This window comes from Colobus angolensis, unplaced genomic scaffold (assembly GCF_000951035.1).
Source record: "Colobus angolensis palliatus isolate OR3802 unplaced genomic scaffold, Cang.pa_1.0 Scaffold55, whole genome shotgun sequence".
Lineage (NCBI taxonomy): Eukaryota > Metazoa > Chordata > Mammalia > Primates > Cercopithecidae > Colobus > Colobus angolensis.
Genome location: NW_012119043.1, coordinates 6,307,937 through 6,330,360, shown reverse-complemented (window position 1 = coordinate 6,330,360; position 22,424 = coordinate 6,307,937). Strand labels below are relative to the sequence as shown.

General features: G+C 41.8%; 1 protein-coding gene across 4 annotated transcripts in view; it reads left to right on the top strand.

Moving 5' to 3' along the window:
* The window catches only part of GRIN2A (glutamate receptor, ionotropic, N-methyl D-aspartate 2A), a 434,662-nt gene that overhangs the window by 372,631 nt on the left and 39,607 nt on the right, over positions 1-22,424 (top strand). The gene's annotated exons all lie outside the window — the stretch shown is intronic.

Sequence of the window (22,424 nt, the reverse complement as noted above, 5' to 3'; positions counted from 1 at the left end):
TCACAGATTCCTGCATGGAAACGTGACCGCAGGTGTATTCTCCTTGCAGCTTAATAAATAACCTCCTCTTCGGCTATTCTGCAAGCCCATTGTGAAGGCCTTGCTGCTGGCTTTGTGTCTGGTAGGGGGAGACAGAGGCCCCTCGGAAGCATCAAAGCCCGGATTTCTGCATAGAAATCCTGGTCATTTTGGCTGTGAGCATTCTGCGCTTTCAGTCTGTGCCTTTGGAATCTCTTTGGCATCTCAGCAGGGGCTGGGAGAGCATTTATTTAGAAGCTGAGTCTATGATTTCTGAAAAACTCATTCCCCCAGTGCTCATTCTGGCTTGGAATGATTTCTTTAAACTTTTGAAGTATAACAAAAATGCAGAAAATTCACAAATATTAAATATGCTGCATTATGGCTTTGTACAAACCGATCATCCAGGTCATCAATCCCTGGAACCCCACCCCACACCCTCTTTCAGTCAATATCTTCCACCCACCTCCTGCACTTCTAAAGCTGTAGATTCTTGGTGCCTGCTATTTTAACATAGAAATAAAGCCACACTCTTTTCTTTTTTGTCTTCTTTGGCTCAACATTGTGTTTGCAAGATTGTTGCATGTAATTTCAGTGCTTTCATTCTCATTGTTGGAACACACCACACATGGATGTCTCTCTCCTAATCTTGATGGAAATTTGGGTAATGTCCTGTTTTGGGGCTACTATGAATAACGCTTCTTTCATTAATGAGTGAGTGAATTTCTCTTGGTATACACCGAAGACTGCAACTGCTGAGCCATAGAATATTTGTGTCTTCCACTTTCATAGATACCAGAAAAGATCCATTGTTGATGACTTTACAGTTTAGCCATGGGGTTGGGATTTTTGTTTGTTTGTTTCCATCGAGGTCTTTTAATCAACATATACTGTCGTTTTGGACAGACCATGAGCGCAAATGCAGATAATGGTTGGAGACAATGGTTGATGCCTAGCTGACTTTCTCTCCCTCCATTTATTAACCAGAGTACAAAATGGGTTGTTTTCTTTTTCAATCTTTTTAAAAATATAATAGCAAGAAAAAAAAAAGAGAAAAATGGAAACCATTCGTGACCATAAATTGTACAAATTGTTTTCTGGAAGCCATATAATAATTACAACATCCATCTTAGAAAACTTGGGCAGATGGCAGATTCACTCTATACTCAATCTCCTATGTGGGGGATGCTTTGCATCGTTACTTTAAACTCAGAAACTAGAGCTGAAGGAGTACAAGTATTTTTTTTTTTTCGGAGATGGAGTTTCACTCTTGTTGCTCATGCTGGAGTGCAATGGCGCAGTCTCGCCCCACTGCAACCTCCACCTCCCAGGTTCAAGCAATTCTCCTGCCTCAGCCTCCTGAGTAGCTGGGATTACAGGCGCACACCAACACGCCCAGCTAATTTTTGTGTTTTTGTAGAGATGGGGTCTCACCATGTTGACCAGGCACATTTTGAACTTCTGAGCTCAGGTGATCCTCCTGCTTCGGCCTTCCAAAGTGCTGGGATTACAGGCATAAGCCACTGCACCCAGCCACAAGTCATTTTTAAAGAAATAATTCAATATACCCTTAAGGATGAGAGCATAGCAGTTCTCATTCCTGGAGATTTAATTTCATTAGAGTTAATATTTGGGAAAACCACATACATGTTTAACAGGCTCCTTGATTAATTATTTAAGTAATTGGTTTTTTTGTTTGTTTGTTTCTTTGTTTTTTCAGACAGGGTCTCACTCTGACATCCAGGCTGGAGTACAGCAGTGTAATCATAGCTTACTGCAGCCTGGACTTCCCTGGGCTCAGGTGATCATCCCTCCTCAGCCTCCTGAGTAGCTGGGACTATAGGCGTGTCCCACCACACCTGGCTAATTGTTGTGTTTCACGTAGAGACGAGGTTTTGTCGTGTTACCCAGGTTGATTTCAAATTCAGAAGGCTTAAGCCATTCTCCTGCCTCAGCCTCTCAAAGTGCTGGGATTACAGGAGTGAGTCCCTATACCCGGCCTAAATTAAATTTTGAATAGATAAGATATTTATATACTTCAAAAATAAAAAGGTACAGAAAAAGAAAAACAGTGAAAAGTTTTCCCTCCACACTATTCCTCATCTAGTACCCTTCCATGGTAACCACATTTGCTCTGTGTATCCTTCCAATATGTTCTTCTGAATCTTTCTATATTAATGCATAAAGAGCCATCAAGTATTTTTATAGAGTCATAATCTTTCATTATGCAAATATACCATATTTTATTTGGTCAGGCCTCTACTGTTGGACATTTAGGTTGTTTCCAGTCTTTTGCTATTGCAAACAAAGCTGCAGTGAATATCTTTGGATTGTGTCACATTCAATGTAGAATAAATTTCTTGAAAGAGTGGGTCATAGTTGCAATTTTAACAGATATCGCCAAATCTCCCTCCAAAAGAAATTTGTACTTACCCATCAGTGCATGAGAGAGCTTATTTCTCCAAAGTTTTGGCAATACAATGTGTAATTAATCTTTCAAAATTTTGCTAAGATAATAGGTAAAAAGTATGCTGAGATATAAATTTGCACTTATTTTCAGTAAATTTTGGCCATATTTATATACTTAAGAGCCATCATCAATTCCTTTTTTACTTTTACTAATATTTCTATTGGTTTGTTGGTCTTTTTCTTATTCATTTGTATATTGGACAGATGAGCCTTTTGTGATGTGGTTACAAATATTTTCCCTATTTCTTTTGTTGTCTTTTGAACTTGCTCATGATGCTTTTTTTTCATGCAGATTTTATCTTTTTTGTAGTGAAATACATCAACCATTTTCTTATGGCTTTTGAATTGTGAGACGTAATTCAAAAGTCTTTCATCATTCTGGTATTACAAGATAATTATCTTGTGTTTTCTATTTTGGTTGCGTTTGTTAGTATTTGGAATTTTTCTTGGTGGACGGTATGAGACACGACTTCAACTCCTCAGATGATTATGAAAACCAAAATATGAGAATTACCACCACAGAACTACACCAACATCTGATCGACTTTGTGTTGGTTGTGTCTCCTCAACATCCCACCACGAGACTGCGGTCTTTCAAGTGTCCACGTCACCACACTCATAGGCCTTTTCCTTCCTTTTCACATCTCTTGTTTCCTTTTTAAATTTTTCATTATGAAATATATTGCTGTTTAAGGAATAATAATAATACAATGAAATCTTCATGTACCTACCACCGAGCCTTTAAAAAAAAGAGTCATTCTCGTCCTTCACCACATCCAGCATCTGTAGAAGATTGGAAGATAAGATATTTATATACTTATCTTCCCTCTGGAAGGTTGAAGAAGGTAACCTCATCTGCTCCTGAATTGCTCAGCTTTAGAACATTCCCCCAACCTAGAATCCAGCAGGCCTTGACTTAGAACATCCAGAGCACGTGGCTCAGCTGCTGGGTCTCACTGCTCCACCCACACGTTTCAGTAACATCTGCTGCCTAGCAAAGCCACGTGCATGCACACCAGGGTCAGTGAAATTAGGGGTTGTAATTTTCTGGGAGAGTCTTGAACACCAGACGGGCTTTGGATTATGGTCAAATGACAGTCCCAGCTGGGTTTGAGTCTGGGCTCGAGCATTAGCTAGCTGTGTCCTGGGACGAGTCATGTCACCTCTCCAAGTCACTTTCTAGTTTCCCCATCTAAGAAGTGAAACGATCTTTGAACTAGTTCTGAGATTCTTTTATTTGTGTCAAACACTTAAGAAAACTCGGATAAACCACACACACAAACAACTGTCAGTTTTGCAGAAAGGATTTAGAATCATGCCCCCAAATTGGGTGCCTCCAAGCCTGGCCAATGGACCAGCTGTACCTGAATCACATGATTACCTGTCAAAGTGCAGATTCCTGGACCCAGCACAAGGCTTTCTCTCTAGCTATGGAGCCTGTGAATCTTCATTATAATAAGCATCATTCCCCCAACCACACCACACAACGTGATTTTGAGACATAAATATTTGAGAACTACTGTTTTAGAAGTCCAACACACTATTCATTGTGCAACAGAGCTGAGAACTATTTTAAAGGAGTTCAAGAAACATGTTTTATTGGGATAGGCATATACAGAGTAGACAGACCAAATGCTTGTCTTTGGAATCCATAATTTTTTGAAGAAAGGATAGGCAGAGAAAAACTTGAAAGCTAAGTTTTACTGTTTACTGAAATTCATAGTAAATGGAGATAAATTATCAGACAAATCAGAAAAGAGGGTTTGATGTGTAAACATCAACAAAGATGGGATTTTTCAGGCACAGATCTGTTGTGCCTTGTGGGACTCCGGTGAACCAAAGGTGGAAGAGCGTCAGTGACCCCAGGTTTCTAGACGAATGCTTCTCAAGGTAGCCTGAGTCTGAATCAGAATAGGTGCTAATAAAAATGTAGATTGCTGAGCCCCACTGAGCCAGTTGAATCAGAATCTCTGTAAGGAGGGGTCTGAAGATCTGCGTAGTTTAACAAGCTCTTCAGGTGACTCTGATATGCCCTAATCAAATTTTAAGAACGCCCGCCCTAGAAGAGGGAGCTGAAGCTGAAATGAGTGGAGACATATTTAGATTTACAAATGCTCAGTCATCAGAAGCTGATGTCCTCCAAGCCGTTTTGGCATGGGGGCAAAACTGCAAGCGTCGCACTTATGCCAGATTTAAATTAAACAACATCCCTAGAACTCCAAAGAGCCTAATATTTCAAGACACAGTGGGATAGTTTGTGTTTTTATTTTAATTGATTTTCATGTACAATTCTGAGTGTATACATTTATGGAAAAGTCCCAATTTCCTTAGAATAGAAGCCTCAGTTTTCAGCTCTCAGGATCCCCAGTCCCCTGTGTGATTTTATTCTCAGCACTACAGTGTTGAAAAACAGGCAGGTCTCTGCTGGTTTCGTTTTACATGTTAGAAGAATTGGAAGACAGGATTGTCTTTTCTCCTTATTGTGATAAAATATACATAGCGTAAAATTTGCCATCTTCACATTTTTAAGTGTATGGTTCAGTGGTATTAAATGCATTCATCACGTGATACAACAATTACCACCATCTGTCTCCAAAGCTCTTTTGTAAAACTGCAACTCTCTACCCACTAAACAAAAACTCCTCATCCCCCTTTTCCCCAGCCCCTGGCAACCACCATTCTACATTTCGTCTTTATGATTTTGACTACTCTAAATACCTCATCTAAGTGGAATCATACAGTATTTGTCTTTTTGTGACTAGCTTATTTCACTTAGCATAATATTTATCCATGTTTTAGCATGTGTCAAAATTTTATTCTTTTTTAAGGAATATTTATTCCATTGTATTCAGGTACCACATTTTGCTCATCCATTCATCTTTCAGTGGACACTTGAGTTGTCTCAGCATTTTGACTATTTTGAATCATGCTTCTGTGAACATAGATGTGTGAATATATTTTTGAGACTTTGGTTTTTTGGGGGCATATAGGCAGAAGTGAAATAATTGGATCATATGTCAATTCTATTTTTAATTATTGAGAAACAACCATACTGTTTTCCACAGTCCCATTTGCATTCCCACCAACAGGGCTCAAGGGTTCCAATTTCTCCACATCCTCACCAATACTTGTTTTCTGTTTTTCTAGTAGTAGCCATCCTACTGGGTATGAGGTGGTATCTCATTGCAGTTTTGATTTGCATTTCCATAATGATTAGTGGTATTGAGCGCTTTTTACCTGCTTATGGGCCAATTGTATTTCTTCTTTTGAGAAGTGGATATGCATGTCTTTTGGCCATTTTACATTTGGGTTGTTTGGGTTTTTGTTGTTGTTGTTGTCAGGTTTTAGGAGTTCTGTATATATTCTGGATATCAATCCCTTATCAGATATACAATTTGCAAATAGTTTTTCCTATTCTATGGGTTACCTTTTTATGTTCTAGCTATTACGCTGATAGTGTCTTTTGATGCACATTTAAAAAAATATTAGGGAGTATTGTGTTTTGACCAGTAAATATTTTTCTAAAAGGGCTTCAGTTGTCCTCAGTGACTTGTCTGTAAAAACAAAGGAACAGTGTAGTCCTATCTCCCTGCACATGTTTGAAATGTCTTCATAGAAAGTTTTGCATTGAAAAACAAATAAGCACTGAATTCCTATCCTAGAGCACAGGTTTGCAAAGCCTGTGGGATTTAGGAATGTACCTTTTTTTTTTTTGAAATGGAGTTTCGCTCTTGTTGCCCAGGCTGGAGTGCAATGGCACGATCTTGGCTCACCACAACCCTTGCCTTCCGGGTTCAAGCGATTCTCCTGCCTCAGCCTTCCCGAGTAGCTGGGATTACAGGCATGCACCACCATGCCTTGTCAATTTTGTATTTTTTAGTAGAGACAGGGTTTCTCCATGTTTGTCAGGCTGGACTCAAACTCCCAATCTCAGGTGATCCATCTACCTTGGCCTCCCAAATTGCTGGAACTACAGGCATGAGCCACCGCACCTGGCCAGGAATGTCCATTTTTATTAGCGCTTCTAGTGATTCAGATGTAGGTAGTCCATGTCTTTGAGAGGTTAGCTAGTTGACTGTTGAGAGATGGAGTTCTGTAGTGACTAAACAGGACAAGGAAGAGGAAGGATATTTCAGGGGGAGGTTGCAGGATGGGTGGAGATGTGGCAAAATGTGAGTTTAGGTTTAGGCATATTAAGTTGGAGGTGCCTTTGGGACACCATCATCATATATCCAGGCATCTTTGCACTTAATGCGACCTTACAATTAGTGAGCTGCAGCCCTGAGCACTTCACATGCCTAATCTCAATTAATCCTCACAACACCCCTACAATCTGGATACCATTAATATCCCTTTTAAGAGGTGAAGAATCTGAAGCTCAACATTGTTAGCCTAATTACCCAATAGGCTATTCAGCTAAGTAACTACATTGCAGAATTAGTAAGTATGGAAGTTAGGCTTACTTCCCCACTTGGAAATGCCACCTAAGCAGTTGGAAATGTGGGATTATGGTTCAGGGGAGAAGTGAAAACTAAAGTTAGATATTACATATGTGCATACATGATAGAGTACATATCATATTAATTGATGATCTGAGAATTGATGAAATCACAGCATTATTTCTATCCTCAAAAGAAACTGGTTCTGGGATATTGGCATTCCCAAGGCAAAGGTGAACTAGAAGAGTATAAGGATCTTCACTGAAGTTCAGCAGTTGCTCAGCAGAGCAAATTTTTTCAAAGATGCCATTTGAGTGGATTTTATTTGCTGTATTTTATCAGCCAAACAGAATCAAACACAAATGGTTCATTTCCGGCTGCTGAATTCGAAAGTGACCACAGACATCAGGGTTCAGTGAGCTGTTCCAAATGGGATAGCATCATCTCCAGAGAAAATCAGATCGACAATGACCTGGTTTCTGAGATCTACCCCCACACTGCAAACAAAGCTCAAAAAAAATTGCTTCCACATCATAGAGTTAAGAAGTTTTTTCCTTAATAAAAACTCAAATAAACACAGACATCTTTTTTTTTTTTTTGGTACTTGGAATTATTTCCTGCTAAGCTCTATTAAAACAACATTAAAGGATTTTCAAGGCCACCTATAAAACCTTTATTTAAAGTAGAAAAAATTGTTGGGGGGGAGTTAAATAAAGTGGGATCGTAATTCTTTAAACTCAGAGATGGAAAAAAGGTAAAAAGACAGACTAAAAAGAAATATATCAAAATGTTATCAGAGATGCTGCTAGGTGATTGGGATGATGGACTTTACATTCTTTTACATTTAACAAATTTTCAGCAACACAGTATTACTTGCAATAGCTAGAAAAAAGTTTCTTCTGACTGTAATTCTGTGGTTTTACCTGCATTTCATTCTTGTATTGTCGACGCGTGTATACAATTCATACAAGTTGAATGAGTGCATATGCAAATTTGTTTTGCTTTTCGCAATCAAAGTGGACAGTTCTGTTGTTTAGTTTCCACATTTAAGGACCAGGTGATAGTTTCATTGAGCTAGAGGAATATTAATTAATTTAGCTTTTACTGCTTTGTGTTTTCATCATGCCTTAACTAGCACTGAAAGGTACTACAAGAAATAGTTATTTTTGAAAAGATTGCTGATACGGTTATTACAGGACAGCTTGTGGAGAATGTCATCCTGTGGCATCCCTCACACTTCTGTACAATGAAGAGCATTGCTTTGTTCTGTTTGAGGCATGCTTTGATCTTGTGGACAACACAATTCTTGTAACAACTTATAGTTTTCTTTTTGCTTGGACTACTGCACAATTCAGAGCTTAATGCATGATTCTTTTTTCATAATTGTGGAGCCTGTGGCCTGAGTATCTGTTTACTGACTTTCCCTAAGGCTGAGCTACTATTCCACTTCTGAATTCACTCAACTCCAATTGCTTTATCTGTATGTGTAAACCTTATTCTATTACAGTGAATGTGAGCTACCTGAATTGCTTTGGACACAAAGCAATTCTTTGTTTTGTTTTGTTTTTTTATTGTTTGTTTTTATTTTATTTTATTGTTTATTTCTTTTTTCTTTCTTTCTTTTTCGTTTTTGTTTGAGACAGAGTCTTGCTCTGTTGCTCAGGCTGGAGAGCAGTGGTACTATCTCAGCTCAGTGCAATCTCCATCTCCCAGGTTTAAGTGATTCTCATGCCACAGCCTCCCAAGTAGTGTGATTACAGGGGTGCACCACTACACCCAGTTAATTTTTGTATTTTTAGGAGAGATGGGGTTTCGCCATGTTGGCCAGGCTGATCTTGAACTCCTGGCCTCAGGTGATCCTCCCACCTCGGCCTCCCAAAGTGCTGGGATTGCAGGCATGAGTTACCGTGCCTGGCTCAAGTGAGGTATTTCTAACCAACAGGTACCATTTATTGGGAGCTTACCTAAGTGCCAGGTACTGTTTTAAATGCTCTGCCTCCATTATCTAACTTAAACAGCATGACAACCCTATATGACGGTGACTATCATGATTTTCATCCACCTTTGAGGAAACAGGCATTGAGAGATTAAGCAGTGTGTCTGGGATCAATCTTACCGCAGAGCCTATGCTTTGCGTCCCAACGTAAACAAAACAAAAAATATGACTTCTCACATTATTCCACAATTAAGGCCGTTTCTAATTGCCCACCATTATACAAAACCTAGTACCAATTTTGTTCATATTTTTACTTCAAAAGATCGCTTTTTTTTCTTTAAAATCTTTACTACTGTTTCAAAAGGGGTAATGTTTCTTCTTCCATTGAGATGAGGAAAATAAATGAATGCATGGAGCTAGAGGGTGGAGGAAATGAATTTCTTCTATTCCAGCCAAGCCACAGGAAGCACATGGTCAGAAAATTCCTCCTGGGGAAGAACTGTGAAGAAGCAGGAACTCCCTGGCAGGTTCTATATCCTTAGGGATCCACCTCTTGTTTGTTTTTGTCTGTTTGAGACAGAGTTTCACCGGGGCTGGAGTGCAGTCACGAGATCTCAGGTCACTGCAACCTCCGCCTGCCGGGTTCCAGTGATTCTTGTACCTCAGCATCCCAAATACTGGGACCACAGATGTGCGCCACCAGGCCTGGCCAATTTTTGCACTTTTAGTAGAGACAGGGTTTTGCCACGTTGTACCAGGCTGGTGTCAAACTCCTGACCTCAAGTGATCTGCCTGCCTCGGCCTCCCAAAGTGCTGGAATTACAGGTGTGAGCCACCACACACCTGGCCCACCTCTTGTTATTTCTTGCTGAACTCACATGGGAACTTCAAACATGTGATCTCATTTCCTCCTGATTCAACTCTGCCAGTCGTTTTCTCCATTTATAGAGGAGGACACTGAAGTTCAGGCAGAAGCCAGAGCTCATCTGAAGGTTAACATCTAGTAAGTAGTAGTGGCAGCATTCAGTTGAAGACCCAACATCTTTTCTGACCCGTGATGTTGTGCTAACCCTCCGCTTGTCCTGAGAAGGGAACAGCTTGGCAAGGGTTGTACCTATCTGTTACAAGGTCGTGGGGTTAGGAGCTGGGAAGTTGCTCTTGCCCATGAAGCATTGCAGATTTGGAATAGCTCAGCTTCCTTTCTCCCCACTGTAAAATTATAAACACATCTCCACTGACCTAGGCGCTAAAAAGGTCATGGTGTTAATGTATCAGCCCTGTGTGTTCTCTTGCTGCAGGGAGAAGTGAGTTTTCCTGGCACTGGGCTCACTCAGGCCACCGAAAGCCTCTAGCACAGGTTAGAAGACACTGTTTACACCCCATGGAAAGTGCCCGGGGCCAACCCCAGACAGCTGCCTCTCCCAAAGCAAGCCCTGCCTCCTTCCTCCTGTAGAGATATGCAGATGGAGGAGTGATAGGAACTCAGGTACTGCACCTTCAGTTGTCCCCAGTGAAGTAGTTTCCTAGAGTGGCCATAACAAATGACCACAAGCGTGGTGGGTTGCAACAACAGAATTTTATTATCTCAGTTCTGGGGGCCATAAGTCCAGAATCAAGGTGTCAGCAGGACCTTGCTCCCTCTAAGTGAGGGTCATTCCTTGCCTCCTCCAGTTTCTGGTGCCTCCAGGTATCTCTTGGCTTGTGGCTGCATCACTCCAATCTCTGCCTCCATCAGCAGGTAACCTTCTTCCCTCGGTATGTCTCCTCTTCTAAGGACTCCAGCCGTTGGAGTTAGGACCCACCCTAAATCCAGGATGACTTTATCTCAAGATCACTAAATAATTATATCTGCAAAGACATGATTTTCAAGTAAGGGCATACTCTGACATCCCAGGTGGACATGAATTTGGAGGTATACTCACCTAGGCTGTAGTGTGGTTTTCCCATCATCACCTTCTGATAGGTGTCTGACATCAGCACTGCCAGAGGAGGCTGTCCTCAGTTGTCTTGGGGACCAGGGGAAGAGGCGATGCTGTCCAGTACTTTATCTGGGTATGCTGTGAGGAGTGGTGTTGTATTCCACAGGGATGCATGGCAGAGAGGTATGCAAAGTGGATTCTTGCTTGTGAACTCCCACCATCACGTGGTAATTGTGCTGGCCAATTTCCCATACCATCTCTATCCCCTGCCTCCTGGCCATCACTCCATGCCAGGAGGTATTTTTCTTTTTGAGACAGAGTCTGGCTCCTTCACCCAGGGTGGAGTGCAACAGCACGATCTTGGCCCACTGCAACCTCCACCTCCCAGGATCAAGCAATTCTCCTGCCTCAGCCTCCAGAGTAGCTGAGATTACAGGTGTGCGCCACCATACCCAGCTAATTTTTGTATTTTTAGTAGAGATGGGGTTTCACTATCTTGGCCAGACTGGTCTCAAATTCCCGACCTCAGGGGATCCACCCTCATCAGCCTCCCAAAGTGTTGGGATTACCGGCATGAGCCGCCGCGCCTGGCTCCAGGAGCTTTTATGAGTGCATTACCTGTAACTCTTCGTTTAATCTTCACAGCTTCTCCGTGAGGTTGGCATGCTCGGCATCTCCACTATATAGACAGGTTAAGTCTTGACGCAGGCACAGCGCTGGTAAGCTTCAGAGCTGGGATTTGAACTGGCTCTAGGAGTTATGCCCTTAACCATTTTGCTATATTGCTTCTCATTTAAAAATATATCCTCATTGTAAAAAAAAAAAATGAAAATACGGATAAGGCATCATTCCTTTGGCTTGGCATCTCAATGCCAAACTGTTGTCTGTTTGATGTACGTTCCATTTCTCCCAGACTTTTATTATATGCATTTGTATGTGTTTTTGTTTTTGTGTGACGGAGTCTTGCTCTGTTGCCCAGGCTGGAGTGCAGTGGTGCGATCTTGGCTCACTGCAACCTCCGCCTTCCAGGTTCAAGTGATTCTCCTGCCTCGGCCTCCTGAGTAGCTGGGACTACAGGGGTGCACCATGATGCCCAGTTGATTTTTGTATTTTTAATAGAGATGGGGTTTCACCATGTTGCCTAGGCTGATCTCAAACTCCTGACCTTTAGTAGTCCACCCACTTCGGCCTCCCAAAGTGCTGGGATTACAGGGATGAGCCACCGTGCCCAGTCTGCATTTGTATATATTAATATGTCTGCACATAAGAATACAATTTTATTCTGTGGAATGCTATCAAACTCTATGCAGTATGTCACAGTTTGGTTTTCAGTGAACGATATATTTTGGAGAGCTTTCCATTTTTTGCCTTCATTCTCTTTGACTGCTGGAAAGAATTCTATGATATGCATGCATCAGAGGTTTTTTTAAGCATTTTCTTCTTACTAGATTTTTTTTGGGGGATGGGATGAGGGCTATCAGTCATATGACTGTGTTAAGGATCATTGGGGATTCCTCTGTGTACCTCTACAAGTGGTTTTCTAGGAATCAAACCAGGACATAGAATTTCTTGGTGTAAGCATTTATATTTTCTGGAAGCCTTCAAACTTATATAGTCAATTTATTTGATTTGCTTATTTTTATATTTTCTCAGTGGATTTTGGAGTAAGAAATGCCTACTTTAACATTCTGTCTCTAATACCAGCTGTGTGACCTTTGGCGAATTAAATAACTTCCCTGAGCCTGATTCCCACATGTGTAAAATCCCATTTCCTGGAATTCCTCTGGGAAATAACTAAGTTGACTTACGGAAAGTACCCTGCACTCTATCTAACACATAATAGCATTTTCACAAATCTCGATGTTTTTCATAATCTCTCTTTCACTCTCATGTTTTCTGGCCCCTGAGAGTCCCTGTCTTTCAGTCTTCCTGTGTGACAAGTTCTGCAGTGTCATCACTACTAACAGTATCACGGGGTGCTTAAAGGCTAAGCATCCTGGATTCGAATTCTCACTCCAGTAACATCCAGTGTTGGGACCTTGGACAAATTAATTAACATCTTAAACTCCAGTTTTCCGCTCTTATAAAATTATACTAATTTTGCTGCCTTCACTTAGAAGCGTATTGCAAAGATTAAATGAGATATTCAGGCAAAGAGTCCAGCACATAGTAAATGTTTAAGAAAAGTCTGAACAAAGAAAACGTTTTTTGAGCCGTCGTTCTAATATTATAAAAATGCTATGCTTCATGAAATTGGCAGCAGAATGGTTAGCTCTGATCTCAACCCTTGAAAAGTCCACTCTAAGAAGTTCCATAAAGAGTAACCTTCCAGAAAGAACCAATACTGTGCCGATGTCAGAGCGTGAGTTGTGGTGAAGAAAATACAGTATTGCATAGTGCTTTGCAATTCACCAAGTTTATGACTGTGACTTCATTAAACCAGTGCACCAACATAGGAGACAGATGATGTTTTCCTTCCTGTCAGATGGGGAAATCAAGGCTTAGAGAAATATTTAGACTTGCCCAACTTTCCACAAAGTGTGCAGAGCCAGCTCTCTGACCCTGCGTCCCAGCTGAAGTCTTGCACTGGAGGAGCCCGACAATGGTGTCCTGAAGGTGCACCGCTTTGGTGAGTGACAGGCCGGTCTGGAAACATTGAGCAGAGATCTCTGGGCCTCAGTGTCCTCATCTGAAAAATGAAGAGACTGGATTACATACTCTGTCAACTCCTTGGGCATAGTCAGTTTGGGTCCAACATTAAAATTAACAGAAACAAAGTACTTGCAGCTAGATGGATTTGCTCAGCCATTTCGGTCCTTCCCTCTCTTTGAAATTAGCAGTCAATAGACAAAGTGGGTACATTCCATCTCTTGGGTATCCTTTCTGTCTCTCTCTATCCCCACCCTCCCTCTTTCTTTCTCCCCCTCTCCCTCTCTCTCCCTCTCTCTCTCTATATATTAGCCCATTTTCACCCTGCTGATAAAGACATACCCAAGACTGAGTAATTTATAAGGAAAAAGAAGTTTAATGGACTCACAGTTCCATGTGGCTAGGGAGGCCTCACAATCATGGTGGAAGGTGAAAGGCACGTCTTACATGGTGGCAGGCAAGAGAGAATGAGAACCAAGTAAGGGGGGAAAACTCTTCTAAAACAATCATATCTCCTGAGACGTATTCTCTCCCATGAGAACCATATAGGGGAAACTGCCCCCATGATTCACTTATCACCCACCAGGTCCCTCCCACAACAGGTGGGAATTATGAAAGCTACAATTCAAGATGAGATTTGGGTGGGGACACAGCCAAACTACATCACTGTCCTTCTCACTCCCTCCTCATCACCTTCTTCTGTCCTCTTTCTCTTCGTTTCTTTCCCTCCTTTTTTTCTCTTAGTTTCTTGCAACTAATATATCTCACTTTTTATTCTCTCCCTGTCTGTACCTCACTACTATCTCTTTCTCCTTCTCTGTTTCTCTTTCTCACTTTCTCTTTCTCATCTTTTCTTCTTTCTCTCTTTCTGTCTCTGTCTTCCTGTTTTGCTTGGTACCTCCTTCCATCTGGATCTCTTCCTCCTGCCTAGTTCTCTTCCTCTCTTCTATCCTCTCCTCTTCTCTGCTTCTTACCACCTCTGTCTTATAAAATCCCTCAGGATTTATTCTCAGCTAAAAAAATAAATATTAACCATCCATCTTTTTTGCCCAATTCACAGTGAATATTATTGGTAGAAATAACCCACACAAAGTAAACTGACAAGAGCTGAAAGCACATAGGGTGAAATTTGGTATTGACTAAAAATCCATAGATGACTCAAATCTTCTTAGCTAATTTTGGTTCTCTGGACAATTTTGACCCAGGAGAATTGGACTTAGTGGAAATAATAACCACAAAAGGAAACTCAAAATGGCAGAAGTTATAAATTAGTAAAATTTGTTGTGGTCCAAATGCTGATTGATGAAACAAATATTTATAAAATTTAAACACAAAAGAATTGACCCCAGTAAAAATGTTTCCAAAAAAATTGGAAGCGATTTAACTATGTTATGCAAGACATCGATCGAGGAATTAAATTAGCTTAATGGAGTTTGCTTTGAAAAATGCTTCCTTTGTGAAAATTCATCAATGTTGGTATAACTCTGACTTTAGAGTTTGTATTCACAAACCCAGAATCAAAATGTGATTCTAGGCCATTTTCCCAAAGCCAGTTTTAGACTATCCTGTGCTGATGGCAGATAGTCTCTGTATAGGTTGAGTGTCTCTTGCCCAAGTAAACAATTTCAAAGGTTATCATGCCCCAGTGGTACCGTTTCTGGGGATCATGAATGCCCTTCCCCGATGGGTACCCGGTGGTGTTCCACACCTCCACTGGTTCTCTGCATAGTGATACCACCACTGCCAGACAATCTCCTAAATCCCACCAGCATCTGCAATTACAAACAAAACACCTTCACTTCCATTTTAATCCATCCAACAACCAGCCCTGTAATAAGGTATTTCCCATCTTGCAGATGAGAAAACTGAAGCTCAGGGAGGTCCCATGACCGGGCTTCACTCATGGAGCTGGTAAAGGTAAATCTGAATTGTGTTCCCTGTTCCACAGTTGCCCAGACATGCCAACTGACCTCACGTGTTAATGTGTTTCTCTTCCTGGCAAGTGTTTGGTTTGACCTGAAAAAAATACATTCAGTTATCATCAAAGAGATGTTTTAATTTTCAGTAACATACACACACACACACACACACACACACGCTGGTTTCATTAATTCATCAAGACAAGTAGTGTCTTGTTAAAGGCTTCTTGAATGTTAATGAATGAATAATTAACTTTAACTATATAATTAGCCTTTAAATGTGCTGAGACCCCCAGAGAACATCTGCAAACATGCATAAGAAGATGATGAGCTAAAACCGGAAACTTTTGATTAGGAAATGTCAAGTCGCTTGACAATACAAATTCCCATCCCTAACGTGTCCATGCTTCGACTGTGGAGTATGGTCCTCCCCGGTGTAGGGACAATTAGATTTGCCAACAAACAGTCTTGGGGCTAGGATTGGACTTTCAAGGCCATTGTGCAGGTATAAGAGAGACCCACTGACTAAAGGAATGGGGTCAGATCTACACACTTGTGAAAGCTGTAGCAGCTCTTGAGAGCTGTCAATAAGTCTGGCAGGAAACCACTAGGTTAAAGTAGCATGGGGCACAGGTGACATCCCTCCTTACCTTGCTTCTTTGCTAATTTACAGAGAGGAGGTCTTATTTCCCCCTCTCATTCTGAATTACTGTCATTTCTAATCATCTGTGCTCCTTGAGGAACTGCCGGTGATGGAGAAGGTAATGGCACCCGCACAGCCACTAAGACGCCTGGCAGGGGGTGAGCCTGTCATGCAGCCAGCATAGCGTGGAATTCATTTGGGCTCCAGCACTGCTCTAGCCCTCATGATGGAAAGCCAAGGTGTCTTTGGTCTGTCACAGACATTGGAGAAGAGTGATCACTCCTCTCCAACATCTTCTATAGGGAGTGGAGGCAGAAAGGTGACATAGACCCCAGTGTGTCAAATGGGATCTCTGTCCTCATCATGGGCAACATCCCACAGTTCTCAGACCTGACCTCTGAACTTCCTCCTACCCAGTGGGAGAAACACAACCCTGGTACCTGGTAGGAACTGAGAGTGTGGCACAAAGACAACTTCCTCTTGAAAAAAGGAAAAGAACATGCACCAAGCAGAGAAGAGTAACTGGGTTCCCTTAGCTGTGTGTTCTTAATTGGGCTTTCAAGTTGGCTGCTCTTGGTTCTAAGGAACCAGCCCTGCAGTGGTGTTCCAAGCCAGTGCTGCCAATACCAGGCTGCAGCCTAACAAGTCACTCTGCATCCAGCAGTCGCAGCTCAACCCCTCTAAATGCTGTTGGTTCACATTGGACCAATACTGTGACACTGTCTACTATGGAAACTAAGCACTTGAAATATGGCGGGCTTCCGTTTCAGGTGGGCTTTTTTCTCTTTCTTACCCTCCATCTTCAACAAGAAGCTATGGTCACCCACACCTACATGTCTTCCGATGGACTGCAGTAGACTATGTTAGGGGCAAGAGTTTTCTATGAAGGTAACTCCAGCCCCTTAGATGACTGTGCGGCTGTTGGGAACGAGATAGATGAAGTGGAACAACCCACCACAACTATTGAAACTCTGGCTGCTCTGGCCCCATCCTTGTCTCTTCTTTCAAAACATTTGGCTTATTTATAGCTAAAATCCCCAATCTGAATTTCCTAAGTAATAGAGTTGCCTCCACTTACTCCACAAGTCTTATGGATAACATGGCTTGTTCACAGTGGTTATGTCAGTTGCCTTTGGTGTCAGACTGCATAGGTTCCAATGCCACTTTTGACATATATGGGCTGGGTGGTGGTGCTGAGTCACTTTAATGCTCAATGCCTCAGTTTCTCCATCTGACAATAGGGAAAGCAGTACGATGCCCATCCCTGCACAAGGAGAAGGACCAAAAAAAAAAAATGCATATAAAGTATGCAGAACTGGATTTCTCCTATAGGATCCATAAAATTGGTGAGCCCCTTTGCCATAAAATCTGAATTTGATCGAATGCATTTATGTGTTTTGAGCATGTTATGTTCTGAGCATCGCACACATACTTTACTTATATCACTTTATGCCCAACACCCCTTTAAGGACAAATAATGTTGGCTCTATTTTTCTTTCCTTTTTTTTCTTTTTTTTTTTTTTGAGATGGAGTTTTGCTCTTGTTGCCCAGGCTGGAGTGCAATGGTGCAATCTTGGCTCACTGCAACCTCCGCCTCCCAGGTTCAAGTGATTCTCCTGCCTCAGCCTCCCGAGTAGCTGGGATTACAGGCATGTGCCACCTCACCCAGCTATTTTTTTGTATTTTTAGTAGAGACGGGGTTTCTCCATGTTGGTCAGGCTGGTCTCAAACTCCCAACCTCAGGTGATCCACCCACCTCGGCCTCCCAAAGTGCTGGGACTACAGGTATGAGCCCCCGTGCCCAGCAAGTTGGGTCCATTTTTCATAGAGAAAACTGAGCCTCAGAAATACAGGTGCTTTGCCCAAAGTCCCTGATGACAAATCTCAGAGATTTAGGGAATTTTTTTTTTCTAACAACAGGAACAACTATTTTTTCCGATAGAAAACAGATCAAAAGTAGACTTTTGGGGTCAGAGCAAGAAGGGAGACCCAGAGTCCTGCTCCCTAAGTCTTCCCCTTGCTTGCCACGGAACATCTAGGGCTGTGCCGTCCACTGCAATAGTCCATAGGCACATGGGATCCCCTACATTAAAATCTAAATTAATGAAATTAAATGAAATGTACAACTCAATTGCACTAACCATATTTCACGTGCTCAATATTCATAGTAGACCATGTCAGAGCATTTCCAGCATTGCAGAAAGTTCTATTGGACAGTGTTGTCCTAGAGGGTTTTATAATATAAAGTCTGGAAATATCACCATGGAGCCTCAGGCTGCCTTAGCCTCTCCAAAACTTTTCTGCTCATAGACAGAATGGGAAAATAATCATCATCATCATCATATCTTGCTACTGGATAGTTGTGAGGCCTCAGTGGGATGATGTCTGTAAAATGGTAAGTATTTTATAAAACATCTTGCAGACAATGGCCATCTCTTTTTTTCAAAGCGATTATTAGTGATTCCATTTGCTATTATTTTAATTCGTAGTTTGTTCCTGCATCAGTTTGCTCAGGATAATGGTCTGCAGCTCCATTCATGTCTCTGCAAAGGACGTGATCTTGTTCTTTTTATGGCTGCATAGTATTCAATGGTGTATATGTGCCACATTTTCTTTATCCAGTCTATCCCTGGTGGGCATTTAGGTTGATGCTGTGTCTTTGCTATTGTGAATAGTGCTGCAGTGAACATATGTGTGCATGTGTCTTTTTTTTTTTTTTTTGAGACGGAGTCTCGCTCTGTTGCCCAGGCTGGAGTGCAGTGGCCAGATCTCAACTCACTGCAAGCTCCGCCTCCCAGGTTTACACCATTCTCCTGCCTCAGCCTCCTGAGTAGCAGGGACTACAGGTGCCCGCCACCTCACCCAGCTAATTTTTTTGTGTTTTTTAGTAGCAACGGGGTTTCACCTGTGTTAGCCAGGATGGTCTCGATCTCCTGACCTCGTGATCCGCCCGTCTCAGCCTCCCAAAGTGCTGGGATTACAGGCTTGAGCCACCGCGCCCGGCACATGTGTCTTTATAATAGAATGATTTACATTCCTTTGGGTATATACCCAGTATAGGTCTTTGAGGACTCACCACGCTGCTTTCCACAATGGTTTCACTAATCTACACTCCCATCAACAGTGTATAATCATTTCTCTTTCTTCATAACCTTGCCAGCATCTGTTATTTTTTGACTTTTTAATAATAGCCCATTCTGACTGGTGTGAGATGGTGTCGCAGACAATGACCATCTCCCTTAAAGGGGACTGTGTATGCCCCAGAATGTTTTTAAACATGCAGCTATCTGTAGCCATTGTGTGTAGGCCCCAGCTTTCTAAAGTCTAGAACCAGTTCGTGTGGCCCTACGGTTTCCTTTCTGTGTTGTCATTACTTTGGTTCTGACATGGCCCTAAGATGACAGTCGGGCCATGGAGGGCTGGCCCATTTGTGCGCCACTATGGCCAGACCCCTCTGAGAGCATGACCAGCAGCCCACCCCAGTCGTGCCAATGTGTAATTGCACTGGTCAGGCAACCACATCTTTTGCAGCTGTCCTGCCTCTGACTTTTCAGCATTGTGCTTTTACAAACTTTGTTTCCAAAGAAAACTTTCTTTATTCCTCGTACTCATATGTCTGTTTATTGCTCAGCTCAAAAAGACCTGTCATGAAATATGGTACTGATTTGCAGGTGTCTATGCCTGTCCATAAAATACCAACTTAAACTGCTTCTGGACAACTCTCATGTGGCTGCTAGGTACATGTTTAGATTTCCAACCCAGCAGCGCCTCAGTGCACAGTGGCTTGGCAGGATGGGAGAAGGTTTCACGCCATGAATTCCAACAGAGGGCCTTAATGTTTGAATGTGCCTGTGTGTACATGTGTGTGTTTATGTTTACTTTTTGAGGAATGGAGAGATGAGTGTTGGGTGGGACTTAGAAAGTCTACATAAAACCAAGGTTCTGTATCTCCATGGCAACTTGGATATGGGAAGTATTGACGTTGCAAGTATCTCAGCTTTTTCAAGAGACCAACACCTTCCATGGCCCTAAGTCTTCAGGATACATATGTTATCCAGAGTTTCAGTTTCCCTATGGATAGCCACAGAAGATGACTATTGGCTCACAGAATCTTAGAATGCCACAGCTGAACAAGTGTCTCAGCAAGACCACAATGACCACCTCCTCTCACAGAGGAGAAACCAGAAATCCAAAAGGAGAAAGTGACTTTTCTTAGGTTGCACCATCATCATAGCCTAGACTAGAACTCAGGTCCCTTTTACCTACTACTCCAGTGTTCTTCTTACACACCTTACTCCCACGATACACGAGTTACTTTTGACCGTGTATAACTCTCCATCCCATATTTCTATAGGTCTCATTATTGCTGGCTGTTCCTCTTGACTTGCTGTCATCAAGACAAGCTCTAGGTTGCTCTAGGTTACAAATGACAGTTCTAGGTTACCATCACTGTTGCCAATCAGTGCCCAATTCTGTTCTGCTACTGCTTGATCTGATTCCCCTTAAATACTCTCAGAGCTTAATACCAAGTCTCTGATTCCCCCACCTTGAGATCAAAGCTTCAGAGTGTTTCTATGGATGAGACAAGTCCTACAGTTTTGCGCCACCTCAAACCATTATAGAAACAAAAAAAGTAAAATGAAGAACATGGCTGTAAACCTGCCAAATAGTTTTGTTCCCATAGGGAGTCCTTCAGCAGCTGTCTCCGAGAAGATGCAGTATTTCACATCCTCTCTTTGCCATTTTCATTTTTATTTTTTTGCTTCACTGTTTTATGTTTTCTTATTAAAGAAAGAAAGGCAATAAGGTTGAGAAAGTGTCATGAAATTGAGTCATCTCCAATTTAGTTTTCTTACCCATTTTAGAGTTGAGACATTCATCCCTGCATCCCACAGTGATCATTTCAGCCTCGTTAAATAACTTTACCATTTGGAAACAATATCCAGGACCACTGATAGGGATGTAACCATAATTAGGGCCTGTAATCCCAGCAGTTTGGGAAGCCAAGGTGGGTGGATCACTTGAGGCCAGGAGTTCAAGGCTGGCCTGACCAACATGGTGAAAGCCTGTCTCTACTAAAACTATAAAAATTAGCCGGGAGTGGTAGCGGGCACATGTAATCCCAGTTATTTGGGAGGCTGAGGCACGAGAATCACTTGAATCCGGGAGGTGGAGGTTGCAGTGAGCTGAGATCGTACCATTGCATTCCAGCCTGGGCAACGGAGTGAGACTCCATCTGAATAATAATAATAATAATATTTAGGCACAATTGTGCCCTTGGAGAGATTACCTGATGCTTGTTTTCTGGGGCATGCATAGGATTTCTAAGGCAATGATAACATTCCACATTTTGAACTGCATGGTGATTTTGAGGATATATACATATGTAAAAATTCATCAAGCATTTTATTGCACATACATTACACCTCAATAAAAATAAGTATATCAAAAAATTTAAAAGTGCTATGTTTATTGACGTGGAAATATATTCACTGTGGAATGAGAGAAGAAAGCAATTTGTGAAATAGTTTGTGTGGCATAATAACATTTTCAGGATTAAAACAAGGGTTGGCAAACTACAGCCCATGGACCCATCTGTTTTCCTAAATAACATTTTATTGGAACAGAGCTGTGGCACTATGTCTTGGTTTCCAGGGGCAGCCATAACAAAGGAATGCAACCTGAGTGGCTTAAACAACAGAAATGACTGTCTCGCAGCTCTGGAGGCTAGATGTCCAAGATCAGGGCATGTGCAGGACCACGCTTCCACCGAAGGCTCCAGGGAGGGATCTGTTCCAGGCCTCTCTCCTGGCTTCTGGTAGTTCTTGGCTGGCAGCAGCATAACTCCAGTCTTCATATGGTGTTCTCCCTGTATGCATGTCTGTGTTCAGATTTCTCCTTTTTATAAGGATGCCAGCCACAGTGGATTAGGGGTTCATCCTGCTTCTGTATGAATGTTAGGGGTGAACACAGTGCAGCCCATAACACCCCAGAACAGCAGAGTTTAATGGCTGCAACAGAGACTGTATGGCTCACAAAGCCTCAACTATTTATTATCTTGTCTTTACAGAAAAAGTTTGCCAATCTCTGTGTATGCGTGTTTGCGCATACTCATTAAAAATTTGGAAGGCTGTTCACTAACAACAAAGGTTGCATTTGTGTTATAGAATTATAGGTAGTTTTAATTTTAATGATTTTTAATACTTTTCTATATTATTTGGATTTTTAAACATTCTGCAATAATTTCTGTATGATAAATAAGCAGCACACGTATTTCTCTTGGGAGGAAAAAATATTATACCTATTTAGTTCCTTTCCCCTTCACACTACCACCAAAATCTTCTGCCCCTTAGTGGTTTATTTTGTTCTGATGCAAACCTTTCTAAATAGGCCAGTGTTCTCCACTGTTGGGAGTGTTCAGGACAAACACTT